The following is an 18,171-nucleotide window of genomic DNA, read 5'->3' as shown; positions in this document are numbered from 1 at the left end:
AAGAACTTTTGTAAGATGTTCATTCTTAAAGATATAAATAACAAATATACAGACCAACAAGCAAAGAAAGCAAAACCTGGACATACACATAGCCAGGCCATGATCCACAGCCAGGGCCAGGTAAAATTTAAAGCTATGAAAAAGCCATAAGAATCTTGAGATCGGGACAGAAGTGATATAGAGAAAGGAGTGAGTGCATGCCTATAATCCCTGCAAACCAGGAGACTGACTCAGGGGATCATGGGTCCAAGGCCAAGCTTGGCTGAAGAGAGAATTCAAGATCTACATGGTAATACTGTATCTCAAAAATTAAGAGTAAAAGATAAAAGAGTAACAAGGTTGTTAGGAGCTGAAAGACAAGTGAGCAGTGGGACAAAAAAGGGTCTAAAGGACCCGTAATGGAAGAAGGAGTATGAAGAGCAAGGAAGAGAAGCTGTGTCTGCAAAGGCTAACTGATTACAAGTGCAGGACTTGGAGAGACTGGAACGGTGCAGGTTCAGAGGCTAGCTACCTTACCTTGGGCTAAGTTCTAGCCCTCCAGAACAGCCATCCCTTGTTCACCAGCTTTGTGTCAGAACTGACATCTTGTGACTAATAGTTAAAACCCTTTTGGAATCTATGAACTTAGCAGACCACTAGTTTCTACCAATCCAAAAGCTAAGACTGTCAACAGATAGCATCTTGAGCGTATACAAAAGCTTCCTCCATCTTGCTGAAACTGCCTCTAGGATGTACCCACTAATGTATTTTAAACTTGCCTCTTTATTTATGACTTTCTTTGTTCTGTAAAACTATAAAAACACCATGAAATTGTTTCACTGTTAGAACATGGATTTTGGGGTAACGTAAATCTGTACTCAACATTCCCAGGCCATGACCATTCAAAATGGCTACAGAATATATATATATATATATATATAATATATATATATATATATATATATATATATATATAATTTATATATAATTTATATATATATATAAAAACCTGGCAAGGTGCAAGTAAGAGCTGACAGCAAGTAAGGTTGACAACAACCTCAGTTTGGTCCCCAGAGCCCAAATGGTAGAAGGACAGGACTGGTGCCCAGAAGTTGTCCTCTGACTCTACACACATGCCCTCACACATACACACATAGATGGCTGTCAAGATGGCTTGGTGTGGTAAAGGTGCATGCTGTCATGCCTGACAACCAGAGTTTGATCCTCAGGAGCAACATGGTAAAAGAAAGGAAGCAAACTAACGGTTTCAAGTTGTCCTCCGACCTCTACATATACACTGTGACATGGAGACACACACACACACACACACACACACACACATACACACACTTAAATTTAACAATTCTTAAAGAAAAAAAACACTGGGCCACTCTACTCCCAATCTCTCTTTTTTTCTTCCCATGAGAACCCAAAACCCCTCATTTTTAAGAAAGCATAAGGTGGCAAGGAACATTCTTAGTTCCTAGGACCCAAAAGGTCTTACAACAAAGGGAGGGCATCTGAACACTATGGTCCTTCAGTCCCCTGCATTAAGCCCGCTCACCTGGGCCCATCATGAAATCTCAACAATATGGTGGTACAAAGAAGACCTGAACAATGACAACACCATTTGGCATACCAGTGTGAACTAGGGAGATCTCATAAGCCCTCACCCCTAGATAAAGAGCTATAGATAATGAATGACTGCTAAGAGAGGTAGAATCAGTGTTCCCCAGGGAGAGCTCCCTCATTGGCTATCCAATCCAAATGGTCAGCCACAAAAACACACATATTAGAGCAACACTAAATGAATTAAACAGGTTATACTTATACACTGAAATGATTTATATTTATATATATATACATATATGTGTATGTGTAACAATAGCAATTAAAGAAAAAGAGGCTGAATTTGAGAGAGAGTGGAGGACATGGGAAGAGATGGAGGGAGGAGGGAAGAAATGACATAAATACAGTACTCCTATGAAATTCTCAGAAAAATACAAGTTACACTAAAATGAACTGGGTTTTAGGGAGTGTGAGGGAACTGCAGGAAGAAATGGGAGGTAGTTGTGATCATTTTGTTGTATACATGTATGAAATCCTCAAAAACAAAGAAAAGCTTAAAATAAAAAAGGAAAATCTCCGAGTCTGTTTGAGCTTTTAAAGTTTGAGCTCTACAAGTACGAGCTCTGTCTTTCTGTTTTTCACTTGCAGTCTAATCTTTGTGGGAGTTTATGTGTCCTGTATCTACTGAGTTACTTCAAGAACAGATAGATAATGGCATATGGAAGAAGAAATGACTTCCCACACTTCATGGAGATAAAAACAGTCCCCAAAACTGACCCATTAGAAGAAGCAAAATAAGTTAAACTTCATTGCACAAACAGTGACATGTTCATTCTCACATCAACAGACACTTATTGAATACCAACAAACCCAGACCTTGACTGCTAGAAACATACTGATACACAAACAACTTCTTTTTCTCAGCAAGCTTAGTGCCCACTAAGAAAGAAAGGCACACAGGCAATCTCAAAACAGTAAGGGAAGTGTTTTCATAATATGAGGTAGCCCAGTCTTTCCTACTCAAACTCTGGTCCCCACACATATCAGCATGAGTAGGGGACTTGTTAGAAATGCAAGTTCTAAGTTCTAACCACAATCTCCTAATGAACCCGACAGTCTGTGAATAGGACTGAGGACTAGACTTAACCCTCTGATGATTCAAAGTGATTTCAAGTATAAGAGGCAAAGCCACAGTACATTCAGAGCAAGGCAAGCAAAGAGGGTGGCATTCACAAAGACATCAAAACAGAGAAAATGGCCATATCCTAGAAGCAGCTCCATTTTGAGTGACATAAATACTTCTAGTTCAACAGAGACATGGGTGGAGTTGCCTCAATATGGTCCACGTAGAAAGCAGAGCTCATAGTTAACAGACTTAGAGTGTGTATCTAGAAGACAGTAGGGAGCCACAGATAATATTCAACAGGACAATGAGATAATCAGATTGAAGCATAAAAGGATCCTTTCATTGAAAATGACTCAGGGGAGCCAGGTGGTGGTGACGCACACCTTTAATCTCAGCATTTGGGAGGCAGACACAGGCGGATCTCTGTGAATTCGAGACCAGCCTGGTCTACAGAGTGAGCTCCAGGACAGGCAGGGCTACACAGAGAAACTCTGTCTCAGAAAAAAAAAAAGAAAGGAAGGGAGGAAGGGAAAGGGAGGGAGGGAGGGAGGGAGGGAGGGAGGGAGGGAGGGAGGGAGGAAGAGAGGGAAGGAGGAGGGAGGGAGGAAGAGAGGGAAGGAGGAAGGGAGGGAAGGAGGGAGGGAGGGAGGGAGGGGGGAGGGAGGGAGGGAGGGAGGGAGGGAGGGAGGGAGGGAGGGAGGGAGGAGGAAGGAAGGAAGGAAGGAAGGAAGGAAGGAAGGAAGGAAGGAAGGAAGGAAAATGACTCAGCGAAGACTGAAGACAGGAAGAACATTTACAACCATTTAAGCAACTGAAGCCAGAGACAAATGTGATTCACAGGTAAGGAGGGCGAGGAGAGAAATGGAGGAGAACAAAGCCCACACAGCCATCAGCACAGAACTGAAATCAGTGCCTCTTTATCAGTGACTAAGGGACATACATCTCACTGCAGGACTCAGGCACACAGAACCATCACCTCTGCGGTAACCCCAATCAGTCACAGCAATCAACAGAGTGTTATGAACAAAGAGCTGGAAAGTCCGTCACTTAAAAGAAAATAGCAAAGGCTGAGAGCACTGAGGAGTGGGAGTGAGTGTTCTGTGGAGACTCAGCCACCAAGCAGAGACCCGAACCAGGAAAGGCTCTGCCTGCAAACACATCTTGACGAGCCTGCCTAGTTCAACCCTAGCTCTATTGGTTTTATTGGCTGGGCAGAGATATTTACTACTTGACACCAATTTTGAACTTTGCCAGTATTTTTAAGAAAAAAATATCTCTGAGTAGCCAGGTGTGGTGGTACATGTCTATAATCCCAGCACTCTGGAGGTAGATGCAAAGAAGACCAAGAGTTTAAAGCAAGCCTTGGCTACATAGTTTGAGGTTAGCCTGAGCTACATGAGACCCTGTTTAAAAAGAAAAACAAAAAAGAACACGAGGAGAAAGAATTCTTCCACATCTGTCTACATAATCTACAAACATATGGCTCATTATACAGTTTCTCTAGACACAGGAGAATTAGATTTGCTTGTATTTAAAACATTCAACTCCTTGATTCTGTTTCAAATGAAATGCAAATATTTGGTGCTGCAAGTTATTATCTCTAGGGAAAATGTGCTGTTTGTAATGAAAGAGACATCAAAAGACTCATTAACAAGTAATACTATTAATAAAATCCCCAAAGGTGAAGTTCACCCTCAAAGTACCTTAAAAATCACCCAGAGGTGAAAAATACGAATTACAAGGAAGTACTGTCCAACAGAATGTCTAAAGGGTATGTAGACTCTTTCATCCATAGAAAGTTCTGCTTAGACAACAAGACTACCCTGGAGGCTCCTATAAATGCTGCTGCCTTAGAGTTCAGCCATGTCACCCATGAAAGTAGAATGATTTTAGACTAAAGTCCTTTTCAAGTTTTAGCAAAAACAATACAAAAACTACTTTTAGCCATAGTTTTCCAAAGTAATTTCGGGCTCTAATTTTGCCATCTCAGGTCAATGTTAAACTGTAGAAACCTCTCTGAGCCTAATGTGCCACACACAGTTGCTAGCTCTAAAGATAATCGAAATGGTCCCAGCAATGACTAGTCTGGGAAGGTATGTACGCCCACTGGTGTAATAGAGGCAAGAATGTTAGAGGAGTAGCCAACCACTTTCTGGTTGGATTTAAAGGCCACTCCATAAGACAGAGCTCATGCATGGTACAGTTAACTGGGCCAAAACCCCCTGGCTAGCTGGGTCATATTCCCTAGGAGAGAACCGAAAACTATTATTATTATTATTATGCTAAATGAATACAGTAGTAAACTACCCCCTGTTGTTATTTGTATTTTGGTTCCTTTGGGGGGCCTGCCATCCAGCTCCCAAATAAATCACACACGGAGGCTTATTCTTAATTATGAATGCCCAGCCTTAGCTTGACTTGTTTCTTGCCAGCTTTCCTTACCTTAAATTATCCCGTTTCCCCTTTTGCCTCTGGGCTTTTCCTGTCCTCTTACTTCTGTAAATCTTACTCCGTGGCTTGTGGTGTAGCTAAATGGCTGGCCCCTGGAGTCCTCCTCCTTCTCTGGCTGCTAGATCCTCTCCTCCCAGATTTCTCCTTCTATGTATTCTCTCTGCCTGCCAGCCCCGCCTATCCTTTCTCCTGCCTTGTTACTGGCCGTTCAGTTTTTTATTAGACCATCAGGTGTTTTAGACAGGCACAGTTATACAGCTTTGGAGTTAAACAAATGCAGCATAAGCAAAAGAAACACACCTTAAAATATCATTCTACTACAATCCCCTAGATTAGCCTATCTCTAAACTTTAATCAGAGAAGCTTCTTGCTGTAGTAGACAGTGATTAGTACAGAGGCTCACAATGGACAATGTATGAAAGATATAAGACTACGGAGTACTCAACTCTAGACGGCTAACTACAGCACGCCCCCTGTTCCCAAGGCTCAAAGACCATCATGGAAAAGAGTAGTAGAAAGAATGTAAGAGCCAAAGGTAGTAACTATCTGAAATGAAATTATGTTTGACATGGCATGACAGTGTCATTGCACACATGAAATCACGGCAACTGTGACTACATAAAAACCTACACAAAGGCCGGGCGGTGGTGGTGCATGCCTTTAATCCCAGCACTTGGGAGGCAGAGGCAGGCAGATCTCTGTGAGTTCGAGGCCTCCCTGGACTACCAAGTGAGTCCCAGGAAAGGCGCAAAGCTACACAGAGAAACCCTGTCTCGAAAAAACAAAAACAAAACAAAACAAAAAAAACCTACACACAGAATTGAGCTAAAATCCCAGCATATTCGGGGGAGGGGCTCATGAAATCCCCCCTCTAGCTGAGGAGCTATTGGCAAGTGATGGCTGCTGTGGGAGGGAGAGTCGGTTTTCTTGGATACGCATGCTTCAGTAGACTGTCCTTCACCCATGCATATATGTGAATTCAATGGAATTTTTAAGAGTATATGGAGCTGGTAAGAAATAGTGGTAGGGACATATGGAGAAGCTGGAGGGGAAGGAAAGGGGATGATTTTATCAAAAGACATTATATGCATATTAAATTTTCAGACAAAAGAAAGCTATCCCACGAACATAAATGAATGTTTGGTAACATGCATTCACTACTCTACTAAATGACAGGTACTATAAGTATCTAATATACCGATTTTCATCCTTGTAATAACTTTACAAAGTAGGTCCCATTGTTTCCCATTGGCAAAACAAGAAATTGATGATTAGGTAACATAAGTAATATACCAAGACCACATGCCTAGAAAATAAAAGAGGCAGAACATGAATTTTTTTGTCTATAAGCTCTATGGTTATCTCTTTCTACCTATCCATCCATTCTGTAATAAAGAATTGTTTCTATCAAGATGATAATAGAAAAATTAATTAATTAATTAATTTTAAACAATAAAAAATAAAAATAGAAAAATTTGAAAAAAAAAAGAACTGTTTCATTTTCAGAAAGAACCTAATGGCAATACCTAAATCAATTTTGTAGGTCAAGGATCTTTTCTTGAGATGTGAATGACTGTTAGATTTATATCCTCCCCCATCATCTGATACAGCTTCAGATTACAACTGGTAGACTATTAGATTATCCAGAAAACCTCTTTTTAAGCACATAGTTGTTGGATGCGAGCAGCATCTGGCATGATTTCACTGTTTAAAGACTTGAGTTAGGCTACAACGCATACAGTTAATTAGTCATTAGTTTATTGTTATTCTCATATGTAACATTAATACTACTTCGATGGACATAAACATTTCTTTAATAACCACTGTCTCCAATTCTTCCATAAGAAGCCAAGGTCTTCTACTCCAGAAGGAGAGATATCTTTTGCATTGTCAGGGGTTTTCTTGTTGCTTAGAAGAGAAGCAGGAAAAAATAAGAAGTCAGCAGTAAGAAGAGACTTTGTTAAGCCTACAGACTCAAAAGTACGGCAACAATGTTCCATCCCTGTCCTTGAAGCCTTGCAAGTCAGGTCAAGGCTGCCTGTCTTTGCCAGGATGTTCTCCCTTTCACACTCAAGATAGCCTAATTCCAGATGGGAAACAGATGCTCCAAGAATCCAGGCTGAAAACAAGAAATACTTCTGAGATTTAGGCTACAGACTGAATGTACCAATAAAGTGCAGGTTCCAGAAACACACAGAGTGGCGTGCAAATTTGGGGTGGCCCTTTCTTAACACGTTAACTTCTAAGCCACCTGCTTCCCACACCTAAAAAGCAATCCGAAAGCCCATAGGGTCCTATCTTGATCTCGAGCCTCATTTCCCTCCCACTTCAGGCTCCAGTCACACCAGCCTTCCTTTAGTTCAAGTGTGTCTGTTCTCTATGTGATATGTGGCAGACTGGCTCACTCAAAATATATTTTACCCTATCTTAGCATAACTCCTCGTGCTGCATGAGCTGCCTGGTTAAAGAACAATTGCATTGCCCAAACACTTAGTGCTCCAATTCCAGATGGGACATAACTTCCACTAAACAAATACACCCAATGGAAGCCTGATTCAGATCCAAGTTACAGGGTGAAAGGACCCGTGAACAAGGTCTTCAAGTGCCTTCATGAGGGCACACACAGTGCGGAAGCAGAGCTGAAACAATGGCAGCATTTCCCAATCCTGTAGCTTTCTGACTGTGGCGGAGGCAAAGTTCCCTTTGAAGCCAGGCTTATCTGTGAGATTTGACATGCTGTTCCTATAGGCTTAGAATTTATTCAGGTCTTTTGATGATTTACTAAGTTATCCATACTATATGGCACTGCTATAAAGCACTTTTGCTAAATTTGTCAAGGGAGTTCCTGCTCTCCACAATTAAGAACCTGCCCAGTGAATGCCTCGTCGAGGCTCTTGACACATCAAAGATTCCTATCCCCACCTTGCAGCTCCATCCTTGCCTGGTCAACTTAAGTCCTACCCTCATGCTTCACAGCTCAACCTGAGCATCACTTCTTTGGGGAAGTCTTCCCTCACTTTGTAGCCACTTTGCAGCCCTATGTTGGATTTTTCTGTTTCATGCCACCAAAACACTCCCTTATCTTTGCAGTGATTCTCAGTTTTCAATTCTACATACTTAAATGAGATTGTATGACTTGAACTCATCTCCACAACTTGGCTACAAGTACCTTAAGAACAAGTTTGCAGTCCTCAATGTAACACTGGAATGGTTGCTGACTCATGAAAGCTACTTACTAAGATTTCCAAATGGATGGATGTAATACCTACTGCGCAAGACTGTTGGAAAGACTGAAAGGGCCAATCACAGCATTGAGACTAAATATACAATCAATCAGTCGTCACTACTGCTGTTGGAGAAAAGCCGGATACTCTGCTCACCTCACATCAAAAAAAAAACAAAAAAAAAAAAAAAAAAAAAAAAAAAAAAAAACACTGATGAGCCAAAGGCTAAAATAGTGTCCTTATAACGGCAGCTTACATGTTAACAGCCTAGTCTATAACTAAGACCAAAGAGTCCTGGAGAGTAAATCAGAAACAAACACCACTCTTAGTTCTACTTTTACAAAGTGTTGTCTAAGATCCTGTATTAAGGCAGGTGTTTTCAGCTAAATCTAAAACACCAACTCAAAGAAGATTCTATCTATCAGATCAATGTGCACCCTAACTATACCTCAGAAAGTTCTGGCTACAATAAGCCTTCTTCATTCAGTGCAATGCCTCACACCTTGTGTGAGAGCACTAATGCCAGAAATAGAATGCATTCATTTGCATTTATTTGTAGTCTAACTACCCAGTTGTAATGCCATTAAATCTATGGCTATTTATCACCATTCTCTCAATACCCACTACCTCTAAATATAAATGCTTTCAGGTCTTAAGGCAACACTCTGACCAGTTATGATAATTGCTGAATTAATATCTTATTCCTGCAAATATCCTTCACCTTCTCTCCCAGATATGTACTTTCCTGGAGTTTTTATTCAGTAAACCAATATTTCTTCAGTATTAGCATTGTAGAATTAAAAAAATGCTTTTTATTTTAGAGGTAACTACCAGCAAAGAAACAAAGCAAATAGCCTTTTTAATTTTCAGGAAGCATGGCCACATAGTGAGCACTTACTGAGGAGTACAATCAGTGATTTTTAAAAAAGCTTTCACCTGAGAAAAAATAAACTTGAGTATCACTTGAAGTAAAATATTTCTTTCCCCAAGAATAATAGCTAGAAGAATAGAAAAATAACTATAAACAAGCAAAGGCAACTAGAAGACAGGAGGCTTGATACTACAAAAAACTGGTCCTACTTGTGGTCATAGTGCCATTCAACTACGTATGGGTTTTACAGTGACAATGCTGTGGAATAATACATCTGCACACTATGAATATGTATTACTTTCATTGGTTAATAAAAAGCTGACAGGCCAGTAGCCAGGGAGGAAAACCAAACTGAGAATGATGGAAAGGAGGGCAGAATCAGAGAGTTGCCAGCCAGCTTCCCAGGAAGCAAGACATGCTAGAGGACAGGTAAAGCCATGAGCCACATAGCAATACATAGATTAATAGAAATGGGTTAATTTAAATGTAAGAGTTAGCTAGTAACAAGCCTGGGCTATTGACTGAACATTTAGAAATAATACTAAGTCTGTGTGGTAATTTGGAAGCAGCTACCAGGATGAGGAGTGGGCGGTCAGGACAGGAAAACTACTGCCTATAAGACACAGTGGGGTAAAATACTCATTAGACAGTCTACATAAACCTTTTTATTCATTAGGAAATGGTATAAAAATCTAGATAGGGTTTGAAGTAAAATGGAGAAAGGATGTGGTAAACATTATCTCAAGTCAAGAATGGGTATATATATAAATCTATAAAAAGAATCAAGACAGTTCTACTTCTTTACCAAATAAACAAAACAGAGAGGCTACACCTACTATCTCTAAGAACAAATGACCTTTTACCTAATCTATACCCATAAACTAAATGTGGTGATTTGAATAAGCATGTCCCCTTGTTCACAGATCTGAATACTTGGTCCCCAGAGAGTGGCACTATTTGAAAGGATTAGGACATCTGCCTTGTTGGAGGAAGTGTGTCACCAGGGTGGGCTCTGAGGTTTCAAAAAGCCCATTCCAAGTCCAGTCTGGCCTTCCTGCTGGCTGTGGATCCTGATATTCTCAGCTACTTCTCCAGCATATGTCTGCCTGTGTGCCACCATGCTTCCCATGGACTAAACCTCGATTAAATACTTTACTTTATAAGAGTTGCCATAGTCATGGTGTCTCTCTACAGCAATAAAACACTGACTAAGACACTAAGTGATTCAACTTTATTGTCATAATCATATAAACAAGAGATTCTCATTGCCCACAGACCTGATGTTCTATGGAGCAGAAAAGAAGCTTGGGGCCCTAGCCTCCTTCAAGTACCTCAAGTGCCCACAATCTATATTTGAAGACATAAGGAGCAGTTTTCCACACACCTTGTAGAATCTCGTGGGTCTAAAGTGTCAGTTTATGGTTTCAGGCTTAAGAATGTCAAATCAGTACAAAGTCATAAATAGATTAGACATAATTTTAAAAAGGCCTAGGGTAAGAAGAAGCAATCCACAGTAAAGCACACATAGGGAAGAACTTCATAACTTTAAAATATTCCAATTCACTGATATATATGCTAATTAATATACAAAGGTTAGCATTTTTCACATAGGAGGATGACAAAGGTCTATAAGTTTGTTAACATGTTATATTTACAAAGGTACCAAAAAAGATATATTTTCTACATTATGTCAAATGTGTTAATTGGTATAGCTTACAATCTGAAATTTTCTATAAAAATTACCAAAGTGTAGACATTTTCACTAAAGAGATCTATACCTAGGAATTGAACCCATACAACTGCAAACAATGCTATGCTTGCAAGAGCTAGATGTCAGCAAGAAGGGGCTGATTAAATGGCTTATAGAAAATGCATACAATAAAGTCCCAAGAGTTGTGTAAGAAAAACACAAAAAGACAGAGTCTTTGTGTATTGCCACAGAATGTCAGTAAGGTTACTGCTAAAGAAAAATGCTGATGTATAATAGGTTACTTACCACATGGCTGAACTACAAACTTTGATTATACTACATATAATTATATATGTATTTAAATTGAGTCATATATAATAAGTATTTTGTATACAGAGATACAAAAGACATGTGTCATAGTTGTTTCTGTGATGGGTGCTTAGAAGGTAGGAGTGAGAGGGTCACTTTTTACTCAGCATCCTTTTCAATATTTGACTTTGTAAAAATGTTTAGGCTCCAAGGAATAAGCATCTTAAGAGCTCACAACACACAGCCACAAAATAACATCTGTAGTGTACTGCTCACTGTGTAATATGAAACAACCCAAACTGCAGACTTCCCTCCCCATGGCCCTGTTAGGAGTAAACTAATCATAGAGTGTGGGGCGTTTACCCACCAACCCCACAGCTCCCCAGAGTTTTCTTGAGTGCAAGCAGCAGGAAATATTAGATAGAAGGATTTATTGCGCAGAATCTTGTGGAGATAAACAGATAGAAAATAAAGGCTAGCCTCGAGAGGGCCTGGAACCTATTCCAACGGGCCCCAACTGTCTCTGGCCCAGGGTTTTTATAGAGACGCCAAGGGGTGGAGCAAAAGACCTCCTCCCCCAGCACAGCCAAGTGCAGGCCATCTCAGACCCCTGCACTCAGGCCCGTGGTCCTGATCATCCTCTGTTCAGACCTGCTGGGTAAAGCCACGAGGAACCCCAGAACAGGCTCCCACAATGGAGTAAGTAGTTCATTTGTCCCCACGTAAGTTTAACTTCAGTCATTCATAAGCAAGCACATCATCCTGACTTAATGGAAAGTACAAGAGAACACAAGAACTAAATGTAGAGATAACACTATGCTGAAGTAGCCACTGGGGCTCTTCAATAGTCAGGACAAGTGTTCTTAGACAAGGGGAGGGGGAAGATTCAAAAGAAAGGTCTAAGTCAACACGTGTGGGCCACGGACACACACACACACACACACACACACACACACACACACACACACACACACACACACGGGGGGGGGGGGGGGAGGGGGGATGACCTAATGATGCCTCAAAATGAGTTCCTGAAACCCTGGGTGAGCTCTGGTGGTCCTAAGCTGCCTTGCAGGCCACTTCCAAAGCTAACCGGTGGCCGGACAGTGCTTAGCTTGTTGTCTTTATGTGGAGACTTGCTGTGCTCTTTTTCCCAGCTCAGAGCACCAGCTCTCATGAGGCCACTGTAATCACTCTGGCTGGCCCTGTCCTAATCTTTCAGCCGTTGTCTACACTCTGCTCTACTTATTTCGCCAGAATCCTGATCCAATCCACCCACAAATAACTTTCATAGCACACAAGAAAAGAAAACACAATTATCTCAGTGCCACATTGGCCTCCCCAAAAGACTATTTCTTTTTGTTCCCATCAAAAGTATTACAGGAACAATTTACCTGTGGCACAAGCAATTCTCTCCTGACCTACGCCAACAACGTTCTAACAGAGATTCATGAGTGTTTCTTTCTTTTATCATCCTTACATGTTTGCTTTTTCTCGTGAGAACTATTCCACAAGGGCTCAAGGACTAGGGAGAATTTGTTTCTGGCCCTGAGTATCTAAAGTGAACTCTCAGGGTGTTGGGGAGAAACATGGTAAAAAAAAAAAAAATTGAGACTGGGTGGGAAACAAACATACAGCTACATGTAATAAATGCTTGTCAGTTCACAAACTTACATGAGCATGCTGCTAAAATTTGCTTCTGTACCAGTTTGACACAAAATTTGCAACAGAAATAATAGCTCCGAAACCCAACTGCAATGGCAGGCTTCTAAAGGACTCCAAGTTCTGTTGCCGTCATTTATCTAAGAAGAATGGTGATCAGAATGTGCTCCATGGCACTGTTATGCTCATCCCTGCAGAAAAAGACACTGTACAGCAAGCCTGGGTAGGGTTTCAGAAGTGGATGTGGGGGAGTTCAAATAGAAAATCATTGTGTTTTCATCAGATGTAGTTAAAAGGAAATTTCATTTGCCAAACCAGCATCCCTAAAGTTGGGTTTAAAAAATAAAATGCGAGATGGGTATTATGAATGAATTCAAGTGCACATGTACACACACACACACACACACACACACACACACACACACACACACACATACACATTCTATTTGTTTGAGTCTGCATAAAATGTTCTGGGAACCTTATGAAAAAATTTCTAGTTGCCTTGAAGATGGAAATACATAATGATCAGATTCCCATTCGTCTGATTAAGTTTCACTAATACATATACAATTGAGCAATAAACTGGTTTTTTTTTTTAAGTATGGAAAACTGCAAGCATCACATATACATGAGCACAGTAGGAAAACTCTCATACTTCCTGCTGTTCTGGAGGGAGAAAGCAGAGATGAATTCAGACAAAGGAGGCGAAAGTAGAGATAAAGAGTAAAGTTTCCACTAGAGAATGCTGACCACCTGAGGAATGACAGTGTGGCGAGAGTGAAGCAGTGAGCTGTTGTGGCCGAACAGGAAAGCAGAGAGCAAACGGCATGAGAGCCCAGGAGCCATGTTCAAGAATGTGCCCTGGAGGAGGTGGGAATGGGGGTGGCCTGGGGGGAAGGGGAGGGGGGCAGGAGGGGGGAGAACAAGGGAATCTGTGGCTGATATGTAGAACTGAATGGTATTGTAAAATAAAAGGAAAAAAACGAACGAGGAGCAGAGTGACAAATTCAAAGTCAGTGCAGGATGAGCAGCTAGGGGAGAAATAACTACATTTATTTTTAACTGAACTTAAAAACATAAAATGTGTACATAATGAGTGCTATGTGGTGTTTCAGCACATGTACACACTGTATAATATTTAAATCTCTTGCCTGTTAGTGTTTTTAAAATCTCTTTTGTTGCCAAGCATGGCATCAGTGCCTTTAATCTCAATACCCAGGAGACAAGGGCAAGCAGATCACTGAGTCCTTGGCCAGCCTGGCCTATATAGCAAATTCCAGCCCAGCTATGGCAAGAGCCTGTCTCGATTAAAAAAAAAAAATCCACTTTTGTCTGCAAGAGGATGTCAGCTAGAAGAAGGCAGATTATGGGTTAATATCACAGATCCAGTGACAGGAGATAATTGCCTGAAATGAGAAGTAAGGCAGAACAGACAGACAAGAGTCTGGCACATGAAATGGTCAGGACTTGGTAACTGAATGGGCATAAGGGATGAAGGAAGAGTCAAAGACAATGACCAACTTTCTGGTTCATGGTAATGGGTTATGGACCCAGGAGAGCTGGTACTGTGATAAAGAACCATCAATTCAAAGTGACAGTAAGTCATCAAAGTAAGACTGTCTGGCAGATAGAGACACATCCCCACCAGATTCTATGAGCTAAAGAACAACAGCGTGAGAAATGATTTCAAGGACCACTGCATTAGGGGCAGGCAGAAGGAAGACTGCAAAGAATTTTTCAGCAAAAGTAGCCGCAGAACCAGGAGGGTAGGGTATCATGCACACTGACAATGAGAACATTCCAAGAAGAGCAGTGACAAAAAACAGCCAAGAAATTCAGTAAGATGAGGACTTGACCCAACATAGCTTCCAACAATCCTGGTGAGACACAGACTGCAGAGACAAGTGGGAGCAGAAGGCATAGCTGTAGATGCTATGCGGGCAGAATCAGACTACATGCAAGATGTCCAGAATAGCTTAGGAAACATGAAAACCACAAATGGCCTCTGAAGACCTGATAACAGGAAAAACAGAAAAGACGACTTTCAATTTCTTTGAAAACTACCAAAATAGGTGTCTGAAATTTTAATGAGGAAAAAAATCTATTATTTAAACAAAAAATATTAAGGAAAAATATTGACCATTCCAAATTTTGGAACCTTAATTTGACATAAACACCTCCAAAATGCCAAGCCCATGGGCTACAATAGCACTGACCATGGGCCCTAAGGGCCCTTCTAACTTTTCCATGGCGGTGGCAGGGATTTGGAGTCAGGCTCTCATGATGGAGTTCAGGTGTGCTGGCTAAGGCTGGGCTACCCCCGAACTGCCAATCTTCCTGCTGTCCGCTCCTGTTCCCAGTTTAGGAAGTGCTGTGGACTCGAGCACCAGTTCTTACTACGCTAGTCTGGCATTTTCCCCACTGGGCTACAGCTTCAACACCCCACTGCAATTAAGCAGGAAAGAAAGGTCTGAATAGAAGGCCACAAATGAAGCTAGAACAAAGAGAATAGACTGCCATCAGCACAGGAACATGGCACCATGAGGGGAATTAGTCACTCCAACAAGCGTAGCACTGTACCAAATAAATATTAATCCCCCACCACCAAGAACCTTCACTTCCAATCCCCTAATCTCCATGACTAATTCAAATTGGCATTTTGCTTTCTGTAACATGGAGTCCAGCCAAAGCAAGCTGACAGGCATAAGAAGGAAACCTCAGAGCTGAAGAAAGGAAAATACAGCAACCACGAAGAGCACAGACTGCCATCCTGGGCAAGCAAGGCCCCTTGCTGTCATCCTGAACAGAAGGCTATGCTTCAAACAGGTGCTAGGAGAACAAACATTAAGAGAATCAGACTGGCACACTGCTGGGGTAGATTGCTAAGTCCACACCAAGATGTTAATGCAACAAAAAAGAGAAAGAACTTGCTCCAGGCCATGTCAAGCTGGACCTGGGCAGAACCTGCTTTTTCCCTGTGCTTCCAATAGTCAATTCTTGCCAAACACCCATACCCAGCCTCCACTCTTCCCAAAACTCCAAACCCATACAAACATAGAACTCTTGTTTATCTCTTCTGGGCTGTCTCAAAAGCTCCATTCCTGATACTCAACACTGAACATATAGCACCAGATTTTTCCTCAGCACCACTTTTTGTCCAGTGCTTCCTTGCTTAAGATGACATCATCATCTTCCATCCAGTTCCTAGGCCAGTAGCTGGAGGAATGTGTTCAGTGTTTGAATTCTAGTCCATTCCATTTCCAGCTGTGATCTTGGGAAAACTCAATAAAGTATATACACCTCAGGCTTTGTCATCTAAAATGGAGCTTATAGTGTTACCCCCCAAGGCAGTTGTGAGTACTGAGTTAATATGCACAAGACACGAAGTACAAGAATGTTTTTGTACATGTAGCTCTGTCTGCTTTCTTACCTGATCCCCATCCTTATCTCTTTACCTGGCTAACATCTCCATCTCTTCACACTTCAAATGTTATGTTACTCTCCAAAGAAGCCTTAATTGACTAACCTCTAAAGTACAGCATAATTTTCATTCACATCATATACTATACCCATATGTTGACTTTGGGATGGCTTGGTTAATAGTCATCTCATAAAATAGTCTGAAAGTTCCATGAGGGTGGGACCTAGTCATGGCATATCTCATTTAACATAGTATCTGGTACTTTACAGGTATTCATTCACTAAGGATTTGTCAAGTGAAGGGTTCAAGAAGCATGCTTCTCAGCAGAAGAAAATCACAGGACACCAATACAAGTGAGAGTTCATGGCCTTGCTTCCAGGGAGCGTGGTAGAAAGGGTCCCATAAGCTTCATCCTACGCCTCAAAGTCAAAGATTCACTGCTAATTTGACCAGTGTTTCTACCCACTCAAGATTTCATCTCTACAGAAACAGAACATACTCTGCAGGAACCTGCAGTCCACACCTTAGAGAGCTTTGAGAGGAATCTCTTCAATCCCTCCCCTAATGCAAACATGCCTCCCAAATTTGTGTGATTGTAGTGTTTAAAGGCACATATTTTTATACCATGGGATCTCTAAAACACAGCCAAGTACTACATCTGGGGTTCAGCTGAAGAAACAACCTTCCATTTCAACTTGAGGGTAAAACTGATCTGTACTGACCGTAAAAGAGAATGTCTTTTTCTTTTTCTTTTCTTTTTTTTCTTTTCTTTTTTTGAGTTAGAGTCTCGAGTTTTAGAAGTTGACCTTGAACTCACTATGTATGCAAAAATGGCCTTGAACTCTTGACACTCCTGCCAGGTATGCTCCACAAATAACAGACTTTCAAGAATAGTTTTGGGATGAGTATGTAGTGGAGTAGTAGAGTCCTTGCCTGACATGGGCAAGGCCATGAAGTCCATCCCCAAGCACCAAATATGTACTCAAATACACACACACACACACACACACACACACACACACACACACACAGGAGGGAGGGTTATAATATCTAATGTTCATGATACGATCTAGCCTTCTTATAATATGGGACTCTAATGTTGAACTAAGTGTTTAATATGCAGACTCTGACAATGAACTTTACTAGACTCAAATTCAGGTTCTGCCACATACTAAGTATGAATGAAATCTTAGACTTGCTACTTGACCTCAGTAGTGCCTAGAGCCATCCATCTATACTAATAGAGACAGCAGTGCCTAGAGCTTATGGTTATAGAAAATATTACATATATCATATATGGTTTAATTACCATCTTTTAGAGAGTTCTTTGTAAACAGAGCACTGCTTTAAGATCAAGTTCTGTGCCATGTCTAACAAAAGGCATCCACTGAATGAACTTCAGGATCTTCTTCAGACTGTTTATTCTCTTCCAAACTAGCAGCCCACTTCTTTGTGGGAGTGTCTGAGTCCAATCTTCTATTTTGAGTAGATCTGCCTGTGCAGAAATGGTCCTTCTTCCTGAGTTCCACAATTGAAATGTTATACAAACCCCCACCCACTTCCTTTTGTCTTTCATGTTAAAGAATAAACCTAACTTTTTGATAGTTTCTCTCATGTACATGTACACACACACACACACACACACACACGCCTGTCTTTATTTTTATTTTTATTTTTTTGGTTTTTCAAGACAGGGTTTCTCTGTGTAGTTTTGGTGCCTGTCCTTGATCTCACTCTGTAGACCAGGCTGGCCTTGAACTCACAGAGATCGACCTGGCTCTGCCTCCCGAGTACTGGGATTAGAGGTATGTGCCACCACTACCCGGCCTGTCTTTAGTAATATACTTTCCCGACAAAGGAACTTAGAGA

At 41.1% G+C, this 18,171-nt stretch overlaps 1 protein-coding gene across 1 annotated transcript in view; it reads right to left on the bottom strand.

Annotated features, from left to right (window-relative positions):
* Reps2 (RALBP1 associated Eps domain containing 2) overlaps nucleotides 1-18,171 on the bottom strand; it is a 230,421-nt gene that overhangs the window by 116,206 nt on the left and 96,044 nt on the right.

This window comes from Peromyscus leucopus, chromosome X (genome assembly GCF_004664715.2).
Source record: "Peromyscus leucopus breed LL Stock chromosome X, UCI_PerLeu_2.1, whole genome shotgun sequence".
Classification (NCBI taxonomy): Eukaryota; Metazoa; Chordata; class Mammalia; order Rodentia; family Cricetidae; genus Peromyscus; species Peromyscus leucopus.
The sequence above is the reverse complement of the archived record's forward strand: the minus strand, read 5'-3'. Positions and strand labels throughout refer to the sequence as shown.